Genomic DNA, 25,186 nt, shown 5'->3' with positions numbered 1-25,186 from the left:
TCACAGCTACCCCACTGACAGCCCAGCGTCCAAGGAGCCCCAGTGAGCGGGAGGGAGGGAAGGAGGGATCTCGGGGCCCAGGTATCCACAGGAGGCAGCAGGGGTGCAGGGACCAGCACTGGGTCTGTAGAGAGGGAGTTAATCTCAGCTTCCCGGCGGTCTCTGCCCCAAGACGAGGTTTCGATGACCTGCGTGGAATTTCTAACAATGAGATGAAGTGTCTGGTTCTGTTCACATTGACATCCCGTTTCTCGCCTGTCCAAATTCCATGACGCCTTTTCTCGTTAGTGCAGAAATGCGGCCAAGTGCAGGGCTGCCCAGGAAGCACTGAGGTCTCCTGCGGCTCTCGCTGGAAAGGGGAACCGTGGCTGCCTTGGGGCTGGGTGCCCAGCTCTCAGGGTCTCTGCAGGACTTGGGAGAGGTGCCTCGGGCCACACTGCACACAGGAAGTGGAGAAGGTGCACAGAAGGCACGGACGTAACCTCATGGGATCCTCAGGGACTGGTACAGGGCAGCCGGTGGGTGTGTTCTCAGAGAAGGCCAGGCAGAGCTGCTTGGACTTCTGCCCTCGCCCCTAGAGACCCTCCTTGCTGGCCTGATAAGGCAGGCGACTGTGTTTAAGAAGTGCACGTGGGGGGCTTCCCTGGTGGCTCAGTGGTTGGGAATCCGCCTGCCAATGCAGGGGACACGGGTTCAAGCACTGGTCTGGGAAGATCCCACATGCTGTGGAGCAACTAGGCGCGAGCGCCACAACTACTGAGCCTGTGCTCTAGAGCCCGCAAGCCACAACTACTGAGACCGCGTGCCACAACTACTGAAGCCTGTGCCCCCAGAGCCTGTGTTCCGCAACAGGAGAAGGCACCGCAGTGAGAGGCCCACGCACCGCAGCGAAGTGTAGCCCCCACTCGCCGCAACTAGAGAAAGCCCGCGCGCAGCAATGAGGACCCAACGCAGCCAAAAATAAATAAATAAATAAATCTATTTAAAAAGAAAAAAGAAGTGCACGTGGGGACTTCCCTGGTGGTCCAGCGGGTAAGACTCTGCCCTCCCAAGGCCAGGGGCCCAGGTTCAATCCCTGGTCGGGGAACTAGATCCTGAATGCCGCAAGTGGGAGTCCACATGCTGCAACTAAAGGGTCCTGCATGCCGCAACGAGGATCCCACATGCTGCAACTAAGAGCTGGCACAGCCAAATAAATAAATAAAAATAAATCTTAAAAAAAAAAAAGTGCATGTGGCCAGGAGCGGTGGGTGACCCCTAGGAGCTGCCGACAGTCCTGCAGCTGCAGGCACCACAAATTCTGCCAACACCCCGAGGGACCCTGGAGCAGATTCTCCCCCAGTCAAGCCTCTGGGTAAGAAGTTGGCACCTGGATGGTGGCCTGGTGGGACCCTGAGCAGAGGACCCCGTTAGGCTGTGCCTGGACCCCTGACTCACCGTGAGTGATAAGTGGGTGGAGCTTGGGGGTATTTGTCATGCAGCATCGCTAACTAATACAGCAGAGAAGCACAACCTGCAGAGAGGACCCAGGTCCGGAGGAGATGGAAGGGGATGTGGCCTGATGTGGCCTGTCGACGTTCCCTCATTTTTTCCTACGATGTCATGTCAGTTGGGCCTGCCACTCCTAAATTAATCTATGTGACTGTAAAAACGATACAAATAGAAAATACAAAACTAACATAAAAAAAATAATAACGTCTCCCACCTGACCCCAAAGCCTTTGACTAAAATGACTGCCCTAGGAAGGTACCGCTGTGTGTCCTGCTTTGAGAAGCCAGCCTCAGGCCGTGGCCAACTGTGACTCCCAAGGTTGTGGCGGGGAAGGAACCACACCAGTGAAGAGAGAAGTTTGCTGATCCATCAATTCCAAGCCAAAGAGCCATGTTGAAAGAAAACCGTTCATCACTCCTTGCCGCCTTTTAAAACAAATCACCTGGAACCCTGCTGCAAAAGTCCAGGATTTCCCACCTGGGAAATCACAGCCCTGCCTCCTCCCTTGCTGTCTGTCCCGCCAGCACTCCCTGCAGATGTGCCCGGCGGGTCTCACTTGCACCCAGATGGGTACCGCACCAGGCACGGCAGGGATGGGGGCTCTGTCATGCCAAGCACCTGCAGGGACCGAGCCTGGCAGGACTAGAATTCTGTTCCTGTGTTTCACTGCTCACGCCTGCCCTGCGGAACATTTCCCAACGTCTGTCCCCGTTACCCCGGCGTAGCCACGAGATGCTGGGAACACGGGAAAGAAAACAAATCACTGTGATTCAACAGCTCTCACAGTCCACCCCCGACCCCTCAGCATGCTCTGTGCTTCCTCCTCTTTTCCCTGTTGACAGCTTTGCTGAGACAGAAAGTCAGAAAACAAACAGTTCACCATTGAAAGTGTTCACTCACTCAATGGTTTTTTGGTATATTACATTATTAAAATTTAAAGACTGTAAAAAAATATATATGTGACATAACATTTGCTATTTTAATCATTTTTAAGTGTACAATTCAGTGGCATTTAATGCATTCACATTACTGTGCAACCATCACCTCTTTCTGATTCCAGAACATTCCATGACCCCAAAAAGAAGCCCCATCCCCATCAGCAGTTACTCCCACCCCCTCCCCAGCCCCTGACAACCACTAACCACCAACTCTCTGTCTCTGTGGATCTGCCTGTTCTGGACATTTCCAATCAATGGAATCACACACTGTGTATCCTGTGTCTGGCTTCTCTCACTGAGCATCGTGTTCTCAGGGGCCGTCCACGTTGTAGTGAGTGTCAGGGCTGCATGCCCCCCCTTTTCGTGGCTGAGTGATGCTCCCGTGTGTGGAGGGACACGGTGGGTGTATCCATCATCTACTGATGGACAGTGTGTCCACCTTCGGCTGCTGTGAATCGTGCTGCTGTGCACATTTCTGTACAAATATCTGAGCTTGTAGCTTTTCACTGAACTCCCACTGCTGGCCCCATCCTGACTCTCAGGGAAAGTGGTGATGGCCCCCGAGGGCTCTGAGGGGTCCTATCCAGGTGGGCAAGGGGCCATGCAGCCTGGGAGAGTATGTGATGGTTAATTTTACATGTCAGCTTGGCTGGGCCATAGGATGCCCAGGTATGTTTGGAGACTTCTTTACCATTTTTTCATTGCATTATACGACCAAGAAAATTCTGATAATTCTAGTCTCTGTTCAGCAGGAAACTGGTCAAATGACATCTTTTTTTTTTTTTTAAACTAAATTTGTTTATTTAATTATTTATTTTTTGGCTACACGCGGGCTTTCTCTACTTGCAGCGAGCGGGGGCTACTCTTCGTTGAGGTGTGCGGGCTTCTCATTGCGGTGGCTTCTCTTGTTGTGGAGCACGGGATCTAGGCACGCAGGCTTCAGTAGTTGAGGCACGTGGGCTCAGTAGTTGTGGCGCACGGGCTTAGTTGCTCTGCGGCATGTGGGATCTTCTGGGACCAGGGCTCGAACCCGCGTCCCCTGCATTGGCAGGCGGATTCTTAACCACTGCGCCACCAGGGAAGTCCCATCTTTTTGTTTCTAAGAGAAAAGTTGGCAAAATCACCACTGCTCAAATTCTCCCAAACCCAATAATTGGAAAAGAGATGAACTGTGCTGAGTTTATCTTTGAATTAAAGAATTCAAATAAGCAGAATTCCATTTCCTCAGAACACATCACCAATACAAACCTGGTGGGTGGGTGGGTGGGAGGGAACTTGGGCTTGCGGTCAATAGACCTGGTGCCAAGTTGTGACTTTGTCATTAACAAATTTAAAAAAGAAAAAAGACTGGGACTTCCTTGGTGGTCCAGTGGTTAAGAATCCGTCTTCAGGGCTTCCCTGGTGGCGCAGTGGTTAAGAATCCGCCTGCCGATGCAGGGGACACGGGTTCGAGCCCTGGTCCGGGAAGATCCTACATGCCGCGGAGCAACTAAGCCCGTGCGCCACAACTACTGAGCCTGCGCGTTGGAGCCCGTGAGCCACAACTACTGAGCCTGTGAGCCACAGCTACTGAAGCCTGCGTGCCTAGAGCCCATGCTCTGCAACAAGAGAAGCCCGCTGGCCGCAACTAGAGAAAAGCCCTCACGCTGCAATGAAGACCCAACGCAGCCAAAAATAAATAAATGAAATTAAAAAAAAAAAAAGCGTCTTCCAATGCAGGGGACACTGGTTCAATCCCTGGTCAGGGAACTAAGATCCCACATGTCGCGGGGCAACTAAGCCTGCATGCCACAACTACCGAGCCCACTCGCCACAATTAGATTGAAGCCTGTGAGCCACAACGAAAGATCCTGAGTGCCGCAACTAAGACCCGATGCAGCCAATAAATAAATATTTAAGTAAATAAAATAAAAAATAGAACGTGGTCTTTAAAAAAAAAGTAAAAAGGGGCTTCCCTGGTGGCGCAGTGGTTGAGAGTCCGCCTGCCAATGCAGGGGACACGGGTTCGTGCCCCGGTCCGGGAAGATCCCACATGCCGCGGAGCGGCTGGGCCCGTGAGCCATGGCCGCTGGGCCTGCGCATCTGGAGCCTGTGCTCCGCAACGGCAGAGGCCACAGCGGTGAGAGGCCCGCATACCGCAAAAAAAAAAAAAAAAAGTAAAAAGACTATGGGATGGTTAATTTTACGTGTCAATTTGGCTGGGCCACGAGATGCCCAGATATGTCTGTGGCCAGTTGTTCTTTTGGATACTTCTGTGCGGGTGTTTCTGGATGAGACTGCGGGGGATGTGGAGGCGGAGGGCCTCTCCTGAGCGGAAGGGAATTCTCCAGTGACTGCCTTTGGCGTCGGCTCTTGGGTCTCCACCCTGCAGCCTCCATAATCAATTCCTTAAAATAACTCTCTGTGTACACACATCCTGTTGGTTCTGTTTCTCTGGAGAACCCTGACTAATACGGACTGCCAGGTGCCTTGTGGGTGGAGAGAAAGGAGCTGGAACCCTGGCCCCATGGTCCACCAGCCCGGGGCCTTGCTGAGTCTCTCTGCTGCTAAGCCTCAGTTTCCTCACCTATAAAATGGGGATGAGAAAACCCGCTCCCCAAGGCTTCTACCAGGACAAAATGAGACCAAGCAGCCGGGTCTGGCTCACAGGAGGCACCTGACAGACACCAGCCGGGCTGCCGAGTGGGGTCTGCAGCGGGGGATGAGGAAGTGGTAGGGGACGGTCAGCAGTGGGCCGGCCAGGTGCCTGGGAGTGGGCCGGGGCCCGGGTGGAGCCGGCCGAAGTCATGGGCTGGAGCTTTGTGTCCTCCCCGCTGGCAGGTGCTGTAGTGTGTGGGCCTAACCCTGCAGCACGAGGCCACGCGGCCGCTCTCCTGACACCTGAGCCTGGCGGGGGGTGGCTCTGCTGTGATCCCTGTACACGTGTGTGTGTCCCTGGGGACCAGAAGCAACTGAGCACTGGCCTCCCTATCAGGAAAAGGGGCTGCGGACCTGTGGTCCACTGATGGAGAGCGTGAAAAGACCAAGATGAGGGTATCTGGTGACCACTGGGGAGTACCTGCGTTTCAAGTCATCATCTTTGTCACCACCGTTCTCGCCAGCCGGGCTGGGGTGAGGATGGCAAGGCGCCCGCCCCAGGCACAGAATCTAAGGGGCACCGAAAAGTTGGTCACCGTGATCACATACTTTCATGCAATATTTTTTTTAAGAAGTCAAAATGAATGCAAAATATCCATGATGAATCACATGTCAAGGTTTTCATTAGGGACAGGATCTGATGGGGCTGGGGTTAGGGCAAAGCAATTCCCTCTTTATTATTATTATTTTTTTGATGGTACGCGGGCCTCTCACTGTTGTGGCCTCTCCCGTTGCGGAGCACAGGCTCCGGACGCGCAGGCTCAGCGGCCATGGCTCACGGGCCCAGCCGCTCTGCGGCATGTGGGATCTTCCCAGACCGGGGCACGTACCCATGTCCCCGGCATCGGCAGGCGGACTCTCAACCACTGCGCCACCAGGGAAGCCCAGCAATCCCCTCTTTAATTGAAATTCTAATCTTCGGAGTTCCCTGGCAGTCCAGTGGTTAGGACTCTGAGCTTCCACTGCAGGGGGCGAGGGTTCGATCCCTGGTCGGGGAGCCAAGATCCCACAAGCCGTGTGGCACGGCCAAAAAAATAAATTTTTAAAAATCTTGACCATGGATTTTTTGGGGGGCATTTATTTTGATTTTTAGGACATATTGCTATGTTAAGATACAGCATAGCGATGACTGCATTTTCAATGCCCCCTTAAGTTCTGCGCTCAGGGCGGGTGCCCGGCTTTCCTCACCCTGGGCCGGCTCTGCCTGGGCCGCTTGCAGGCCGCACAAAGCAGAGAGGTGTGGCATCCTCAGGGGCAAAAGGGCCCGAGGAGTGCAGGCAGGAGGGAGGTGAGCCTCCACGTGTGAGCACTACAGTTAACGAGGAGCCCTGCGTGGGCCAGGCCTGCGTCAGCGTCTGCAGTCCTCCTTAGGCCCCCTGGGAGTTCTCATCCCCATCTCGCAGGTATGGGACGTGAAATGAGCGCTCCAAGCCACACCCTGGGCTGCAGCAGGGACCCGGGTCCCAGGGACTCAGCCAGGCCGCCACCCCGATCAGCGGCCACCGCTCAAAGCCCTTTGGGACTCAGGGAGTGAGCACCCCGTGCCTGGAAGCATGAAAGCCTGGGCTGAGGGTGCTGGCGGGGGTGGTTGCTGGAGACTCTGACCCTGCTCAGACGTGGCTGACACGGGGGCTCGGGGCTGAAGGGGGGGGGCATTAGCTCTGCTCACGGAGCCGTGTGGGGGCTGCAGATGAAAGCCTGTCTCCCCTCCCGGGGCCGCTGCCGGGGGTGGGGGGGCCCAGGGCGGCACTGGCCAAACCAGAGGCCTTGAGGGGAAGCCCCAAAGGAAGATCCTAGAGGGAGGGAGAGCACACAGTCCCTCAGAGATGGGGAGGGAGCCCCAGCACCCTCTGGCTTCTCTGTGGCCCAGAGCGCTGCCATCCCAGTGCCATGGGCACTGGGTACCCTCTGGGACCTCCTGGCTGCAAAGGGCACACAGTGCCAGGAGGGCTGTGGGCTAAAGTGTGTCCCCAAAGACACATTCAAGTCCTAAGTCCTGATACCTGGGGCCTCATTTGGAAATAGGGTCACTGCAGATGTAACTAGTTAAGATGAGATTGTACTGGGGTGGGGTGGGGCCCTAAACGCAGTGACTGGGGTCTACACGAGAATGGGACATGCGCACACGCGGGGGAGGCCATGTGAAGAGGAGGCAGCGGCTGGGAGGATGCAGCCACAAGCCAAGGCCTCCAGGGATGCTGGAAACCACCAGAGGCCAGAAGAGGCAGGGAGGACCCTCCCCGGAGCCTGTAGTGGGGGGGGGGGGTCCTGCCGCACCTGGATCTCGGACTTCCGGCCTCCGGAACCGCGTGAGGACGCGTTTCTGCGGTTGCAAGCCCCCCAGTCAGTGGTACTTTGTGATGGCGGCCCCAGCGAGCGACTTCAGGGGATTCTGTCTCAGCCTCTTCTCTAGCCACCTCCACCCCGGACCCCCAAACCTCACAGCCGATCAAGCCCCGTGTCCTCGGGCCTCACACCCCACCCCCCTCCAGCTGTATGAAGCAGGCGTTCAGAGAGGCTCAGGGACGAAGCAGTGAAGCCGGGGGTCCAGAGCGAAGTGCCCCCCGCCTCAAACCAGCCCTCCCTCCATGTTCTCAGCGAGCCCCACGAAGGGTCCCAAGAGAATCCCATTTCAGCCATACTCCCAACAACGTCCAGCCACCGAGAAAGGCGTCCCGATGCCCTTTCCTCCCCAGAGCGGTCACGGAACCCGTGGAAATTAAACCACACGCGCTCAGACGAGCAGTGGGGCTGAGGAGAAGGTGGAAAGCGCCTGGCCTGAGAACGCGACCTGCTGAAACCTGTGGGATGCGGGCGCTGGGGGCAGGGAGTGACAGCTGCAGAGGGCGCATCGGGGAAGGTCCCAGATCCACGACCCGACTTGACACCTGAAGGAACGAGGACAGGAAGGGCAAGCGAAACCCAAAGCCCACAGGAGGAAGGAAATGACAGAGCCGGAGATAAATGAAACAGACCAGAGAAACCAGAGGGCGGCCTGAGAAACTGAAACTGGTCCTTTGAGAAGAGGGGTGATCCTGGCCTTTAGCCAGGACCAGGGCCAAGCGTGACCACTGAGCTCCTGGAAGTGGGAAGGGCTGTAGGAGGGTGCTGGGGACCAAGGTTGCCAGCGGATTAGGTAATCTACACGAAATGGACCACTTCCTGGAAAGGCGCACATTTCCAACCTGCTGGACAGCCCCCTTCGCCAACGGCCGGCACCACGCTTGGGAAGTCACAGAGTGTTATTTCCTCTGCAGGGAGATGAAAGGAACCCGCCCAGACATGGCAGAGCCTCTCAGAGGTGGACCTGGGATTTGAACTCGGGTTTCCTGGCTGGGAGCCCGGAGCTCGTTTCACGGTGACACAATTCCCAGTGTGTCATGTGCGCACGAAACACTCTGGCTTGTTTGTTCCTTTGCTCAAAAACAAGGGATTCCAAGCTCGTGAAGTAAGAGAAAACGCTACATACCTTTTTCAGTTTTTCCAAGAAGCAGCACTGTTTGACCCTGTTTAGAGAGAGAGAGAGGAAAAAAAAAAAAAATCACGGTTAAATATTTTTAACGTAATTAGCTCCAGCTTTTCTCAGAGAGATACTTGGCTGTCACCGAAAATGTGGCATTTGGTTTGGAACCGGCCGTGTCCTCCAGAGAAGGAATGGGGGTGCCTCTGGAGATTTCACTTTATTCTTTACAACCGATCCATTCAGGAGAGACAACTGTGTTTCTCTGGGGAGGGGGGAGTTGAGTTTTTGTCTGGAACTTGTATTATTCCATTTCAGGACACGGGGACCCCAAGCCTTGAAATGGAACCGAGCCTTGATGTGTCACGCTTGGGGTTTTTCCACGTCTGGTTTTCGGTTTTGATGGAAGCCACTTGCCGGGGCCAAAAAGGGAGAGGTGGAAAAAGCGATCTCGGGGCAAAGCAATTAACCCCGGGTGGAAGAGGTGACAGGTATACGGGGCCAGGAAGGCGAGGGATCTGAGGCTGGCCGCCTGGGGCCAGGAGGTCACCGGGAAAGTATGGAAGTCCCCGTGATCGGACCCCGGGGGCGGGGTGGGCTCTGGTACTTTGGAGCCGCTGGCCTTCCGGGGGATGGGACCCACTGCTCCAAGCGGAACCCTGGACGGAGTCCAGTCTCTGTCTGATGATTGATGCACACAGCAATGAGGGGCCCTGGGGCCGCCACGTCCAGCTGTCAGGGTGACCCTGAGGCTGGACGCCAGCCTCCACCCCACTCTCCACACTGCGGCGCCCGGGGAGGCACCCACCAAGGCCAGGAGGGAGAGGTGAGCGGTAACCCCATCCCCTCCAGGCGGCCAGCACCAGCCTCCCATTTGTGGCTACGGAGGCCTGTCCTCTGCTGCGGGGCTACACGTCCTGCTCGGCCATAAGGATGCCTCAGCCTGTGCTCCGGGGGCGGGGACCCCCGGCAGCTGCCGGGCCACTGACCACAGTTCACAAGCCAGCAGCTAGACCACCCTCGAGTTCTAGGCAGGCCCTTGCTTGGGGCCCATCCCACTGTGGGCTTGCTGTGGGGAGGTCAAGAGAAGCCCCTGCCCAGTGCAGGCCAGGCTTCCTGAGCTGCGGGGCCTGCCTCGGGCGAGGCTGTTTCCCTCCAGGTCCCCTTCGGTCTCGGAGAGCCGGCCCCTCTTCCTTCACAAACATTAGCTCCTTCCACAAACCTACAGGGTTTTTTTCCACCTACACAAAGGGACATGCTGCTGCTGCCACTCCAGGGCCAGCGCCGAGGGCCACCGAGCCTTTCTCACTGGCTCTGGGCCCCAGGGGGCTGGCATCAGATACCACGGGGCGGGGCAGGGGGGGCAGTGGGGGAAGACCCAGCCGAGTCTCAGCCACAGGAAGGAGATGGCTGGGGCAGCTTTCACTATTTCTCTTGGCCACACCGCATGGCACGCGGGATCTTAGTTCCCTGACGAGGGATCGAACCTTCACTCCCTGCAGTGGAAGCTCGGAGTCCTAACCACTGGACCTCCAGGGAAGTCCCTGGGGCAGCTTTCTCTAAAGCAGGGCTTCTGCCCCCCGGCACTGTTGACATCGGGGCGTCCTGGGCACCGTGGGGTGTGAAGCCGTGTCCCTGACCCCACCCCCTCGATGCCAGCAGCCCCCCAGTCCTGATAGCCACAGATGTCCCCAGACAGGGCTCAGTGTCCTCTGAAGGCAGAGTCACCCCCAGGTGAGGCCCCTGTCTTAAGGAAGTGCTGGGTGAGACACACAGACACAGAGTAAGGCATCTGGCAGGGGGCGCTCCTGCCCTGGTCCCTTGAGGCGGGGGAACCCCAGCTCCTGCTAAAGGTCAACACTGGGCTCCCGGGGCTTGGAGGGGGAGACACACCTTTGCTGGGCTGAGTGTGCTGGGGCACCGGGGTGTCGGGGCGCAAAGGCGGCACCTCAGCACCAGCCCATGCTCCCGGCGAGGGCTGGGCCCGCCTGCTGTGTGGATGCCAACAGGCCTGCGTGGGAACGGGCCACGGAAAGTGTTCTATAGGGTCAAGCCTCGATACCTTCGGATTCTGTACTTGGGAATTCACCTACTGGCTAGATTGTATTTGTAACCCCCAGATTGATACTTGGGGGTGGGTGTGTGCAGTCATTAGAGGACATAGGCAGAGCAGTGAAACATTCGAGTCACCCACAACCATCTTCCCAGCTGAAGTGGAACCGGGTGGTAACCAGGGTCCTTTTCACCATTTAGGGCTATGTTTTGGGCATTTTGGGGATTTTGGCGGGTGATTCTGCCTCTAAAATGGCCCCCCAGTGTAGAGTTGAAGTGCCGGCCAGCGTCCCAAGTGCAGGAGGGCGGTGTCGTACTCACGGGGACAGTACGTGTGTTAGATGAGCTTTGTTCAGGCCAGGGTTACAGCCCCGCCGTGAATGAATCAACAACTGCTATCAGACTAGGCGCCTTTAAACAGAAACGCACATCACACGAGTGTGAGTGGGAATCGGGCGTGACAATGGGGTGACGGAGGCTCATGAGATCCTGGCCCTGTGTGTCCCCAGGAGTGGTGGTGCGGTGTTCACTAATTCAGTGTTTGCGGCGACTTTATGGCCCAGAACCGCTGCCAATGACAAGAATCAACTCTATACATATTTTCTCTTCTTTATGACCACGAAAGGAACACAACTGCATTTTCCCAAATCTAGAAATCACATGAAATAACAAAAAATCATCCATAATCCCACCACCTGGATTTTTCACGGCACATACACATACCTGTCCATTTTTACAAATTCAGGTCCTACATGCCATTTGATCACCTGCCTTTACAATTTTTCTTAATTTGCTTACTATCTATCACATTGTGAGGGGAACCACTATTTTCCCATGCCGTCACAAATTCTTCTAACTGATTTTGGAATGATTTTAGATGGACAGAAAAGTGACAAAAACAGCACAGAGGGTTTGCACGTGCCCTCAGCCAGCTCCTCTTAAGGTCGGCATCTCATCAAAATGAAGAAATGGACCCAGGCGCCTTACTCTGAATTCAACTCCAGGCTTTATGTGGGTTTCACCATTACTCCACCCCGCCAAACAATGTCTGTTCTGTTCCGGGGTCCCGTCCAGGATACTAATGCTGCATGGGCACCAAGCTATGGTTCTTGGATTCAGACACCTGTTATTGTCCCGCACTTTTTTTTTTTTTTTGGCCACGCAGCACAGCTTGCAGGATCTTAGTTCCATGACCAGGGACTGAACCCGGGCCCTCGGCAGTGAAAGCGCAGAGTCCTAACCACTGGACCACCAGGGAGTTCCTGCCACACTCTTTTATTAAAGTAGGACATGCCTACAGAAGAGTGTACAGTTTGCTCACATACAGACCATGCATTTAAAAAGTGTGTGCACCTGAGTCACCGTGACCTGCATCAAGACGTAGAACATTTCCAAGACCCCCGAAGGCATCCCAGGGCCTCCTCCTGCAGTGAATCACTATTCCGATGGAATGATTTATTTTATTATCATCATTTTCATGATCATGGCCGTCCTGACTTTCACTCGTGAGGATGGGAAAGAGGGTACAGATTCCGATTGCAGGATGAGCTGTTTAGGTGAGAAGAACTTCCTAGAAGATTTTAGAACGTTCTAGAAGACAGCCAGCCAGCATCTGCTCAGAGGGGGTGAGGAGTTGGTCTTTCTGGCCCAGCTGAGGTGCAGGGAGGGGATTTTAAGCGAGCTCTGGCCCTGGCTCGGGGTGTTGATCTGGACGTCGGCCCACTGGCTCTCTGAACCCTGATGCCCTGTCTGTAACATGAGGACCCACGGCATCACTCTCGGGGTCACGGTGAGGATGAAACAAGACAAAGACGGTGCCTAGCACTGCAGGAGGTGCGAACTAAGGCAACGATGATAAAAATAACCCGACGGATATGACACGTGATACATGGGCACACCTCATTTTATCGCGCTTCACGGATATTGCGTTCTTTACAAATTGCAGGTTTGGGGCAACACGTTCCCGCAAGGAATAAAGAGTGTGCTGAGTCCAAAGAAGCGGGTTTGGAGATGGAAGAATCTCCTCCTGGTGAGGATGCTGGGGAGACTGTTGAAATGACAACAAAGGACTGAGGATAGGACATAGACTTAGTTGACAAAGGGTTTTGGGGCATTGACTCCACCTGTGAAGGAAGTGCTCCTGCGGATAAAATGCCATCAAACCGTATTGGACGCCATGGAGAAACTGTTCGTGAGAGGAAGAGGCCACCGATTCGGCAGACTTCATTCTTACCTTATTTTAAGAAATGGCCACGGCCGCCCCGTCCACAGCATGGGGGCAGGACCTGCCACCAGCAAAAAGATTATGACTCGCTGAAGGCTCAGATGATGGTTAGTGGGGTTTTTTTTAGCAATAAAATATTTCTTTAATGGTATTTTTTTATTTTTAAATTTTCTGGCCGCATCACACGGCAGGTGGGATCTTAGTTCCCCGACCAGGGATAGAACCTGGGCCCCCTGCACTGAAAGCACGGAGTCTTAACCACTGGACCGTCAGGGAAGTCCCCAAAGTATTTTTTAACTGAACGAAACCCGAATTATTAGATGTAGCAGCTGTGGCTCCAGGATCAAGGGCTGAGTGGCCTGGGTCAAGCGGAAAGGCCTTGGGTCCTGGGCTGACACGGGTACAGCTGAGGAGGCCTGGCTCACTAGGTCCCTTCTGATTTTATCCTCATTTCCTGGAGGGCGGAGCCTGGGTGGGGGGATGGGGCTGGGCTGGGGTCATCACACTCGCTGAGTGTTTATTACGGGTCAGAAGTTGAATTTCCCTTCTTTCTCCTGAGAAAGGTGTTAACGGCTGCTTTGCAGACCCGGCTGGCAGGGTCCCTGGTGCTTCTGGAGACACATGCAGCTCCATGGCTCACCCATGAGACAGAGAGAGGAAAATTCCAGAACCCCTGACTCTGTGCTTTTTCATTAGCAAGGCCCTGCTTTACATGCAGGACACGGGGGAGGTCTTCACGTGTGTGTGTGTGTGTGTGTGTGTGTGTGTGTGTGTGTGTGTGTGTGTAGCTGGGGGAGTGGGTCACTAGGGCAGGGGTCTCTCCTAGGGTAGTTCTGCCCCCAGGGGACACTGGGCGGTGCTTGGGGACATCTGTGGTTGGTACTCTGGGGAGCTCCTGGCATCAAGTGGATGGGGACAGGGATGCTGCTCCACACCCCGCAGCACCCAGGACGGCCCCCCCCAGAGGATGCCCGGCTGATGTCAGCAGGGCTGGATGGGGGGGGGGTCGGTGGGGGACCGGGTCCTGTTCTCTGCACAACCCTGTCCTTGCCCAGGACTCCCGGCTCCACCTCTGGGTGCCTTTGCCCAAGCTCTTGTCCTTGCTGGTCTCAGCTCAGCTGTTCAATTGCCAAGGGCTTCTCCGAGAAGGAATCAAAAATAGATCATCTACTTTTTTTTTTTTTTTAAATCTCAGAGATGCCTGAGAGCACAGCGCCCGGCAGAGGAAGCTGCCTAGGCAGTGAAAGAAACCAGAAGTGCTTCTTGTTGATTTTCACCAGCTCTTCTTGGGGAGACTGTAGGGTAATCCCCTTCCTCAGGCACTTCTCTTAGAAGTTACTCTGCATTCTGCTTCTCAGAAGGAAACTGGGCTCCCGGGCGAGCACTCATGCCCTCCACCCACTCGGGGCTTTGAAGCAAAAATCCAACGGATTCGGAAGGTTCACATCAGACCAGGTACCCTGGGGGCCCACGATGCCCCAGAGCAGCTGCCATGGCCCCCTCGTGCCCTCAGCCTGTCCTCGGCTCAAAAGGGGGGGGCCCAACTTGTCACAGCTGCAGGGAGACACACCTACAGCTGATTTTTTTAAAATGACCAATAAACATTATATATATATTTTTTCAGTTGAAAGCTATCCTCACCTTCAGTATTTACGACAGGGATTCTCTCCATCGGCCCTGCTGACGTTGGGGCCCCGGGTCACTCTGTGGGGGGCCGTCCCGGGCACTGTGGGGGGCTCAGCAGCATCCCTGCTCCCACCCCCTCGATGCCAGGAGCCCCCCAGTCATGAAAACCACAGATGTCCCCAGACATGGCCCAGTGTCCCCTGGGGGGCAGAGCTCCACTGAGCAAAGTTCCTGCTCTAGGATTATTGAGTTAACGTCTTTAAATCCCTTCAGTGGATTCATTTTAAGTAAGAATTTTTATTTCATTTCATTTCATTTGTTGTGCCGCACAGCTTTTGGGATCTTAGCTCCCCGACCAGGGATCGAACCCGTGCCCCCTGCAGTGGAAGCTTGGAGTCCTAACCACTGGACTGCCAGGGAATTCCCTCAAGTAGGAATTTTTAATACAACTGTTTACTCTCAACTTACTTTTTTTTTTTTTGTGGTACGCGGGCCTCTTACTGTTGTGGCCTCTCCCATTGCGGAGCACAGGCTCTGGACGCGCAGGCTCAGTGGCCATGGCTCACGGGCCCAGCCGCTCCACGGCATGTGGGATCTTCCTGGACCGGGGCACGAACCTGTGTCCCCTGCATCGGCAGGCGGACTCTCAACCACTGTGCCACCAGGGAAGCCCTCAACTTACTTTTTTTTTTTTTTTAACATCTTTATTGGGGTATAGTTGCTTTACAATGGCTCAACTTACTTTTTAAAAATGTATTTGTATTGAACGTAGGTGTACACATAGCTGATTCACTCTGTTATACAGCAGAAACTAACAACATTGCAAAGCAATTATACTCCAATAAAGATGTTAAAAAAATGTATTTGTATTGAGACATAATTGACACACAACCCTGTGTGAGCTTCAGGTGTTCCTGTGTCAGTCTGATACATTTATTTATTGCAACATGATTACCACCTTAACTGTCCACTGAGTTAAACGTTTCTACCTACCCTCCCATCCTTCCCTGGACCAAGAAGGATTTGAGGCGCTTCCACAAGGGCAAACAACAAGTCATTGAGGCAATGACGGTGGTAGCTGGCGTGGGAGGGGAAATGGCAGGAAGAAATAAAAGGAAAGGTTGCAAAGTGGGGTGACCGTTCTCTGGAAAGATCGTCTGGTGTTCGTTTTTAGTTTGGGTACTTTTTGCCTAAACAAAAATAATGTCCACTGGTTATAGCGGGTCCGATACTGCCCCTCAAATATCCATGTCGTGCCCCCTGCGTCCCGTCCCCCCACCCCCCGCCAGAGCTTCCTGGATTCAGGGTGGGCCTTACACCCAATAGCTGGTGTCTTTATCGGAGAAAGTGGAGTGGGGGTGGGATTTGATACTCAGACACACAGGGAGAGGCCTCGTGAAGACGGACGCAGAGACTGGGGTGATGCGGCCACGAGCTGAGGACAATGCAGCCCCAGAAGCTGGAAGAGGCAGGAAGGGTCCCCCTCTGGAGCCTCTGGAGGGAGCACAGCCCTGTGACACCCTGAGCTTGGACTTCGGGCCTGCAGAATGTGTGAGAATAAATGTCTGGTTTGAGCCATGCAGTTTGCGGCCCTTTGTTACAGCAGTATCAGGAAATTAAAAAAAAAAAAAAAAAAGTCTCTAGATGCACGTCCCTGCAGCTGTGAGAGCTGGGACCTTGAGTGACAAGGGCTCCCCTCCCACCGCTGGACTGACTGGCTCTGGGCATTTGGGGGAGTACAGAGAAGGCACCCCAAACCCCCTTGAGATGCCTGCACCTTGCAGGGTTGATACATCCAGGGTATTTGCATGGGAGAAATGGTCTGTGGATTCCCTGCCTCTGGGACTATATCCATGGGAACACAGACATATGGGATTAGGAACCAGTTACCCAGGGTTCCCAAGCTTTGGAACCCTCTGGAGGGGCCACTGCGGTCTGCCCGGGGCGGGGGGCGGGGAACTGTGGCAGCTGGCCTGGGTGTGGCCGGTTGCAGAGGCCCCTGGCGACTCCACCGGGCAGCCAGGGCGGGACCCCCGGGTGAGGCCGGCCCGCACCCACAGGAAAGGGAGGCCCAGGCTTTCCACGGGTTCAATGCTCCCGGAAGGCGAGGGTGGGGTAATGAGTCCACATGTTTAATGATGGTAGGAAACAGAAATAGAAGATCACATTCCCGCCAGTGGGGAACTTTCTGTTCCGCAGGAGGAAAGTAGAGGGAGGGGTTCTCAAGATGCATAAATAGACGATCACAGTGTGTCATTTAAGTGCTACATATCAACACACTGTTTTCTATAAAAGGCCAGATAGTAAATATTTCAGTCTCTGTGGCAAAGATTCAACTCAGTAGCCGCCGTAGACAACATGTCATGGGCGTGCTGTATGCCAGTAAAACTTTATTTGCAACAACAGGCAGAGGGCCAGATTCCACCCCCTTGGCTGTAGTTTGCAGAACCCTGAGCTGGAGGGATGAACAGCCTCTGAGGTTAAGGAATGGCAGCTCCTCCAAAGGTTAAAAGCATTACCCTCTGACCCTGCAGTTCCACTCCTACGTATGTACCCAAGGGACATGAAAACACACGTCCACACAGAAAAGTGTGCACTAATGTCCAAAGCAGCATCATCCATAATAGGCAAAAACTGGACATGACCCAAATGTCCATCACTGGGTGATGGATAAACAATGTGGTCCCACCACACGCGGGAGCATCACTCAGCCACGCAAGGGGGTGGAGCACTGACACTCGCTACAACATGGATGGACCCTGAGAACACAATGCTCAGTGAGAGAAGCCAGACACAGAAGGACCCACAGTGTGTGATTCCATTGATGGGAAACGTCCAGAACAGGCAGATTCGCAGACATAGAAAGTGAATTCATAGTTGCCTGGGGCTGGGGAAGACTGAATGGGGTATAGGGTTATTTGCGGGGGGGTGATGAAAATATTCTGGAATTAGGTAGTGGCCATAATTGTACAACCTTATGAATGTACCAAAAACACTGAATTGCATATTTTAAATAGGTGAATTTTATGGTATGTGAATTATAGCTCAATCTTTTTTTTTTTTTTTTTTAAAAACGGAGTTAAGTACAACAAGCTTCCTACAGTAGACAGTGTCCAGGCCCAGAGCTTAAGGTTGGGTAAACCCTGGTGGGAGGCCCCGGCTGGATGATACCCCGAGTTCAGGCCAGGATGTGGGAGGTCAGAGCAGAGTGGATGGGGGGCCAGTGGCCAGAGCCAGGCAGGTGTGGTCCAAAATGGACGTGCGTGCTGTGTGGAGAGTTTGGGCCTCTTCCTGGGGCCGAAGGAAGTTTCCACACAGGCAGTGATGGGTCCAGGGTGGAAGGAACAAAAGCAGGGCCTCACTATGACTTTCAAGGTCCCTCTCCATAAAAAAATATTGAACATACTTCACGACCACATTGGTGTAAAGATGGACACCATCCAGGCTGGATCAGTATATTCATGGTTTTCTTCTGATGTTAAACTAAAGCATTCTCGTGGGCTTCATGGATAAGCAGACCTGGAGACCAGGTGGAAACAGCCTGGATGAGAACCCTGAGGGGCGTGGACGGAGGATGTGATGGGGATGAAGAGGAATTTAAGTGGCTGGGAACGTGGGGGAGGAATCGAGGACGACCTGAGGTTCAGGGGGGCCCTCTGCACCCAAACTAAAGAGCGGGCTGTGGGGGAGGGAAGAGGCAGGCCTGAGACTGGGGAGATGGGGGTGCCTGCTCTCCAAGCAGCAGCAAGGCCAGCACCAGACACATCCATCTTTCCGAGAAGTCACTGAAGCCAGAGGAGCAGAGCCTGGCCTTCGAGCAGGACGCGTTCTCTGTGACCTGGCACTCGGCCCAGCCGGCCTCCGAGGCCCGCCGTCCAGCTTCTGAGAGCACGGGGGAGCCGCGGAGACAGGGGCTCCTGGTGAGGAGGAGATCGGCGCCAGCCCCTGCAGAATGTGTTTGGTTTGAGAGTGGGTGCTTTCCCGTGACCCTCTGCGGCCTTTCACTGTCCCCCTGCCCAGGCCCCACCGCCATCGCCCGACACTTGCTGAGCCCGGGCACTTCTCTCCAGATTCGGAGCAGACACTTGGAGGAAGCACACACCCTGGCGTGGGGCACATCGTGTCTCCCCCAATTCAGATGTGGCAGCCCTAACCCCAGGCCTCAGAATGCAACCTGATTTGGAGAGAGGGTTGTTGCAGGGGTAATTAGTGAAGATGGGGTCACGCCAGAGCAGTGGCGCCTAATCCAACATGACTGGTGTCCTTATGAGAGGGGACGCTTAGACACAAATACGCACACAAGGCGAAGGCCACGTGAAGACAGAGGCAGAGACTGGCTGAGGCGTGTACAGGCCGAGGGCGGCCGGCCACACCAGAAGCTGGGAGAGAGCCTAGGAGAGAGCCTGGGACAGACCCTCCCTCGCGTCCTGAGACGTAACCAGCCCTCCCGACACCTTGATCCTGGACTTTGGTCTCCAGGGCTGGGAGAGGATACACTCCTGTTGTGTGGAACTTTGTTACAGCCACCCTGGGAACTCACACACACCCCCGGCTGTTGGCTTGGTCTGACTCGGTGGGGAAGGGCCGGCGACAAGAGACCAGAATTTGGGGCTCGGCAACCCCTGCCCCTGCGGCGACCTCTCCCGAACCCTCGCCCGCCCACTGCTAAAGGTCTAAATGGAGGTTGTAAAGCAGAGCTGGCAACCCTTTCCTGTAAAGCCCCTGGAGTCAGTCCTGTCCCAGCTGCTCACTGCGCCCTGCAGCAGGAAAGCGGTCGGACAACGTGTAGATGGATGGACCTGCCCGTGTGCCAACACAATTTTATTTACAAAACACGCCGTCACCCTGGGCTGTGGTTTGCGACCCCTGGTCTGGAAGCTCCATCTGTTCAAGTTACATGTTGATGGTGATCCTGTCTGTGGAGATTTTCCCTGAGACACAATTCGCCTTTTCCATCAGCTGATCCGTGTCTCCTCTGGGGTCTTCTGTTTCGCCTTGTTTACATGTCTTCGGTGGCTTCTGAGCTACAGTGGCCACCGGTCCAGGGGGAGACCTTCCAAGCTCCAGGCAGAGGAGCAAGGGGCCCAGAGGGGAGACCACCAGGCAGCGCCGCGCGAGTGGAGCCCAGCATTGGCCCTGGGTGACGGGAGAGTCCCGCATCCTTTCCGGGACGCCGCTCACATGCGCAGAGTGAAGGGAAGGACCTGGGGACCAGCATCCACAGAGCTGGTCTGGGAACCACCCTCATGATGCAGGGCAGGCGCGGATGGTGGGTTTACCCACGCAGATACCCACCCACATACACACACACATACACACAAACCCCGCATACACATATACACACGCACACACACACAACCCCCACATACACACATACACACATGCACACACGCACACATACAAATACACAGACACATACGCACATACACATGCATACACATACAAATACACACCCACGCACATACACAACCCTCAAACACAGAAACACATACGCACATACACACACATACAAATACACACAAACACACACAAATATACATATACAAATACACATAAAAACACACAATAAAACACATATACACAAATACACAGAGATACACATAACACATACACAAAACACTCATATGTATATACAAATACACACACACAAACACAACTCATCAGTGGGAGAAACTGAAAAGCCTGGTAGAATCCAGTAAACACAGAATTAAGTCTAACTGTCTGACTAACTGGGGGATAATAATGGCTACAAAACAGATCGTAATTGTCCAAATTCTTGAAGAACAAGCACGTACGATGATGCATAGTTTTTTTGTGTTTTTTTAAAAAATATTTATTTATTTATTTTTGGCTGCGTTGGGTCTTCGTTGCTGCGCGTGGGCTTTCTCTAGTTGCGGCGAGCGGGGGCTACTCTTCGTTGCAGTGCACGGGTTTCTCATGGCGGTGGCTTCTCTTGTTGCAGAGCACAGGCTCTAGGCGCACGGGCTTCAGTAGCTGTGGCGCGTGGGCTCAGTAGTTGTGGCTCACAGGCTTTGTTGCTCCGCAGCACGTGGGATCTTCCCGGACCAGGGCTGGAACCCATGTCCCTTGCATTGGCAGGCGGATTCTTAACCACTGCACGACCAGGGAAGTCCCATAGTTTGTTGATATGATACTAGATCAGGGTCACCCCCTTGGCCCTGTTGACACTGGGCCGGGTCCTCTTCTCTGGGGGGCTGTCCTGGGCTCCGTGGGGTGTGGAGCAGCCTCCCCGGCCCCACCCCCTTGATGCCAGGGGCACCCTAGGCGTGACAACCACGAATCCGTTTTCCGTCCGTGTGGATTTGCCAGTTGTGGTCATTTCTGCTGGAGATTTAAACCGGTACAGCTCCTGCCAATGACCCAATTTGGCAGTTAAATACAGAAAGCCTGTTCTTCTTGAGCCAGCATCATTCTGCAAAGCCTAAAACATGTGCTCCCTGCCTTTGCCAAGCAGCAGAATACTACATGGCTGTGAAAAAGAATGAGGCAGGTCTCCAGGTACTGATGTGGAGAGTTCCTGTAGAGAATTAAGTTGGGTCAAAAGGAGTGGACTTCCTCGATTGAATGGACACTGTGTGGGTCACAGCTCTGGGTGCCCCTCCGCCACCAGTTATGTGCTGATGGAGGCCAGGTGGGTCAGAGGGACATGACCCGAAGACACACACACCTTGTCTGGGCCCCGTGTCCTTGGTCACGCTGCTTCTCTGCTCTCTGCAGAGAAACATCTAAACACGGAATTGATCCTCACCTCCCATGGTGTTGTGTCTCGAAGAAGCTGGAAAAACACTGCATGAATGTGACAGACCTCGAGAGACAGAGACCAGAGACCGGCTGTTGAAAGACGCTGAGGCCCCGAGTTCAGCCCCGAGGAGCCGAGACAGCCCGAGATTGAAGATGCCTCATCTCACCGCCACGCCTGGGTCTTCCGGGAGCCGTCACACCTATGTTGGGCAGAGTCCAGGTAAACCTACCTGGCTTCTCCCCACCCTGCCCCCACTGTGGTCTGCCCACCACCTGTCTTGGATGCTCAATGTACCTGCACCTGGTCATCCCACCCTAAGCTCAACAGCATGGTCCAGCATGGACATATGTCGGTGTCTGCCAAGCCGGAGCCTGAGCGTTCCCTCCAGGAAAGCCTGCTTTCTGTTTAAATTTTAAAAATTAATTCTGCGAGGCCAGGGGCTCAAGCAAAGGCTCAGAGTTCGGAGTGTGCAGAGAGACGTGGGTGCTGGGGAGGAAAGCAGCCCTCCTGCAGAGGGGCGCCTCAGAGGGCAGGTGCACTGTGAGACCTGTTTTTTTTAACGGTAGAAATACACTTAACATAAAATTCACCATCTGCATTGTTTTTAAGTGTGCAGCTCAGCAGCATTAAGTACATTCACACTGTCGTGAAGCCATCACCACCATCACCTCCAGAACTTTCTCATCTTCCCAAAAGGAAACTCTGTCCCCATGAAACACTGATTCCCCACCCCCTCCCCCAGCCCTTGGCCCCAGCATCTACTTCCTGTCTCTGTGGATGTGACTCCTCCAGGACCTCCTGTGAGTGGAATCAGACAGTATTTGCCCTTCTGTGTCTGGCTTATTTCACTGAGCATCATGTCCTTGAGGTTCATCCAGGTCGTAGCAGGTGTCAGAATCTCCTTCCTTTTTTTAAAATTAATGAATTTTTATTTATTTATTTATGGCTGTGTTGGGTCTTCGTTGCTGCATGTGGGCTTTCTCTAGTTGCAGCGAGCGGGGGCTACTTCTCGTGCGGTGCGCAGGCTTCTCATTGCGGTGGCTTCTCTTGCTGTGGGGCACGGGCTCTAGGCATGCAGGCCTCAGTAGTTGTGGCTTGTGGGCTCAGTAGTTGTGATGCACGGGCTCAGTAGTTGTGGCTCACGGGCTTAGTTGCTCCGTGGTATGTGGGATCTTCCCGGACCAGGGCTTGAACCCATGTCCCCTGAAGTGGCAGGCAGATTCTTAACCACTGCGCCAGCAGGGAAGTCCTATGCTTAATTCCTTTAAAAAATTTGTATTTACTTTATTTAATTTATTATTATTATTATTATTATTATTATTATTAATTTTGGCCACACTGTGAAGCATGCAGGATCTTAGTTCCTTGACCGGGGATGGAATCCGTGCCCCCTGCAGTGGCGGCGCGGAGTCTTAACCCCTGGACCACCGGGAAGTCCCTGTATGCTTAATTCTTTAAGGAACCACCAGACTGTTCTCCATAGCGGCTGCCCTATTCTCATTCCCATCAACAGTGAACGTTTCACTTTCTCCACATCAATACCTGTTCTAAGCCCCATTCTTATCTGAACCTCACTATCCCCATCTATTAAATGGGCTCATGGCTCCTCCCACAGGCCTGCTGGGTGACCCCATGAAAGACGCTATTTAGGGGACTTCCCTGGTGGTCCAGTGGTTAGGACTCTGTGTTTCCAATGCAGGGGGCCGGGGTTCGATCCCTGGTCAGGGAACTAGATCCTGCATGCTGCAAGTAAGGTCTCGCATGCTGCAACTAAGAGCCTGTGTGCTGCAACTAAGAGCCTGCGTGCTGCAACCAAGACCCAGCACGGCCAAATAAATAAATATTTAAAAGAAAGAAAGAAAGAAAGACAGTGTTTGGATGTCATGCTTTGTTTTGCTTTGGGGGGGACAACGTTTGTCCCTGGGCTGTCGGGGAACCAGTGAAGAAACACTGGTTGGGTTGTTGTGCGTGTGTGCGCGCACACGCGCGTTTGCCACCCCTGGGAATTCGTCTGGAGAGCTGCTGGGAGATGAACAGCCCAGGAGAAGGGACGCCGCCCTCATGCACGCACGCACACGCAGACACTCAGATCCACGTCGCATGCACGCATGTTCCCAGAGCAGGGGTCGCGGGGCTGACGGCCACCAAGACTGAGTTTCCCAACCCACGGTGGGGCCGCCTCAGATGACGTGCAGATGTGCGGCCTGGGAGGGCCTGGGAGCCCGGCAATAAAAACAAACACGCCGGGGCCGCGTCCAGCAGCGAGCTCCGTCCCGGCCTGCACGTGGGGTGCTGGGAGTCTGCACGGGGTGGGGTTGGCCCCTTCCTGCTAGGCCACCGTGGCTCCCAGACACGTGCAGAGCCCGGGGTGGGGGGGACAGGGTCAGCAGCATGGGAGGGGCAGGGGCTAAAAGCAGCTGCCAGCCAGCCTCAGACATCTGGAAATCAGGCGGCCTGGGCACTCCTTTTGTTCTGAGCTCACTGACTCTGCATACAGTCACCCGGGCCCCCCGTCACATGTGCAAAGCTCTGTAGGCTCTGTGTTTCCTCTGCAGGCTCGCAGGCTGGGGCACCAGGGCAGCAGATTTGTTTTCTATGCTGAGCAACAAATCACCACCATCTAGTATCTCAGGGTTTGGGGGGTCAGGACTCAGGGCACAGCTAAGCTGGGACTGGGCCCCTGAGGCTGTAATCCAGGTAGGGCTGGGGCTGCCATCTCATCAGAACCTCGACTGGGGAAGGGCCCACCTCCAAGCTCCCTCAGGCTGTTGCTACACTGGCCTCCCCATAGCTGCAGGACTGGGGTCCCTGCTTTCGGCGCTCGGCTCCCACAGGCTGCCCTTTGGTCCTGGCCACGTGGGCCCCCTCCACACACCCTCTCATATGTGGCAACTGACCTCTTCGAGGCTGGCCAGGGAGGGTATCGAGGAGAGCCTGCTGAATGGGAGTCTTACAGGACATAACCCACCCATGTCCGTGACGTCTGTCACCTCTGCCACCTTCTCCTGGTTAGAAGCAGTCACAGGTCTCACGCACACTCAGGGAGAGGGGATTATGCAAGGCCTGGTACCAGAAGGAGAGGGTGGAGATCACTGAATAAAGTCAGCACGTGCCTGAGACCATCCCCCTGGGCCCCGGAGCTGAGAAAAGACAGAGAACGTTCAAGGTTGCCTGAGGCGGCTGTGCTGGGGCTCCGAGACGGAGATGCCTGCCGGGTGCGCCCTAAAGCGGGGAGGGGCCTTCCAGCAGCGGATCTGGCTGTTACACGTATTATATGTAACACACGTATACACACACACACGCATACACATATACACGTATGTAATATACTGTCTGCATGTGTTATATATTTATATGTATATATTATATACTTATGCATGCATATTATATATATATATATATTTTTTTTTTTTTTTTTTGCGGTACGCCGGCCTCTCACTGCTGTGGCCTCTCCCGTTGTGGAGCACACGCTCCGGACGTGCAGGCTCAGCGGCCATGGCTCACGGGCCCAGCCGCTCCGCGGCACGTGGGATCTTCCCGGACTGGGGCACGAACCCGTGTCCCCAGCATCAACAGGCGGACTCTCAACCACTGCACCACCAGGGAAGCCCTATATACTTATATTTATCAACAAATCAAAAAGGAGAAGTAGAGCGTTCTCACACAAAGTGTATGGTGTTCATAAGCAGCACTACCACAGCACAGAGAAGATTTTTAGAGATGAGGCTCTGAGACTAACTGAGATTCAGCTGGGCCCGAGCCCCTCCGTAGCCCGGGACCCTCGGAGAAGCCGGTGCCAGAACTGGAGCGCCGAGGGCGGCCCCGTGGGGACTCGCCCCCTACTCGATTTCATAAAGAGGTTTGTGTTTTTCTATTGGATTGGACGGTCACCTCAATTCTTTGTGGAACGAGGCAGAATATGAATAACTCAAGAAACTGTGCTCCGGGCGCGGGTAACAGACGCCCATCCTGCAGGCTGAGGACTGCTCACTTGG

General features: G+C 54.4%; 1 protein-coding gene across 1 annotated transcript in view; it reads right to left on the bottom strand.

The window, feature by feature from the left end:
• Positions 1 to 25,186, bottom strand: part of GNG7 (G protein subunit gamma 7) — a 153,683-nt gene that overhangs the window by 25,420 nt on the left and 103,077 nt on the right. Inside the window, exon 3 of the mRNA XM_029218512.1 lies at positions 8,536 to 8,572. The gene's annotated coding sequence lies outside the window, so the exon portion shown is untranslated. The remainder of the gene's footprint in view (positions 1 to 8,535; positions 8,573 to 25,186) is intronic.

Source organism: Monodon monoceros, unplaced genomic scaffold, assembly GCF_005190385.1.
Source record: "Monodon monoceros isolate NGI ecotype Baffin Bay Population unplaced genomic scaffold, NGI_Narwhal_1 Super_Scaffold_12, whole genome shotgun sequence".
Lineage (NCBI taxonomy): Eukaryota > Metazoa > Chordata > Mammalia > Artiodactyla > Monodontidae > Monodon > Monodon monoceros.
The sequence above is the reverse complement of the archived record's forward strand: the minus strand, read 5'-3'. Positions and strand labels throughout refer to the sequence as shown.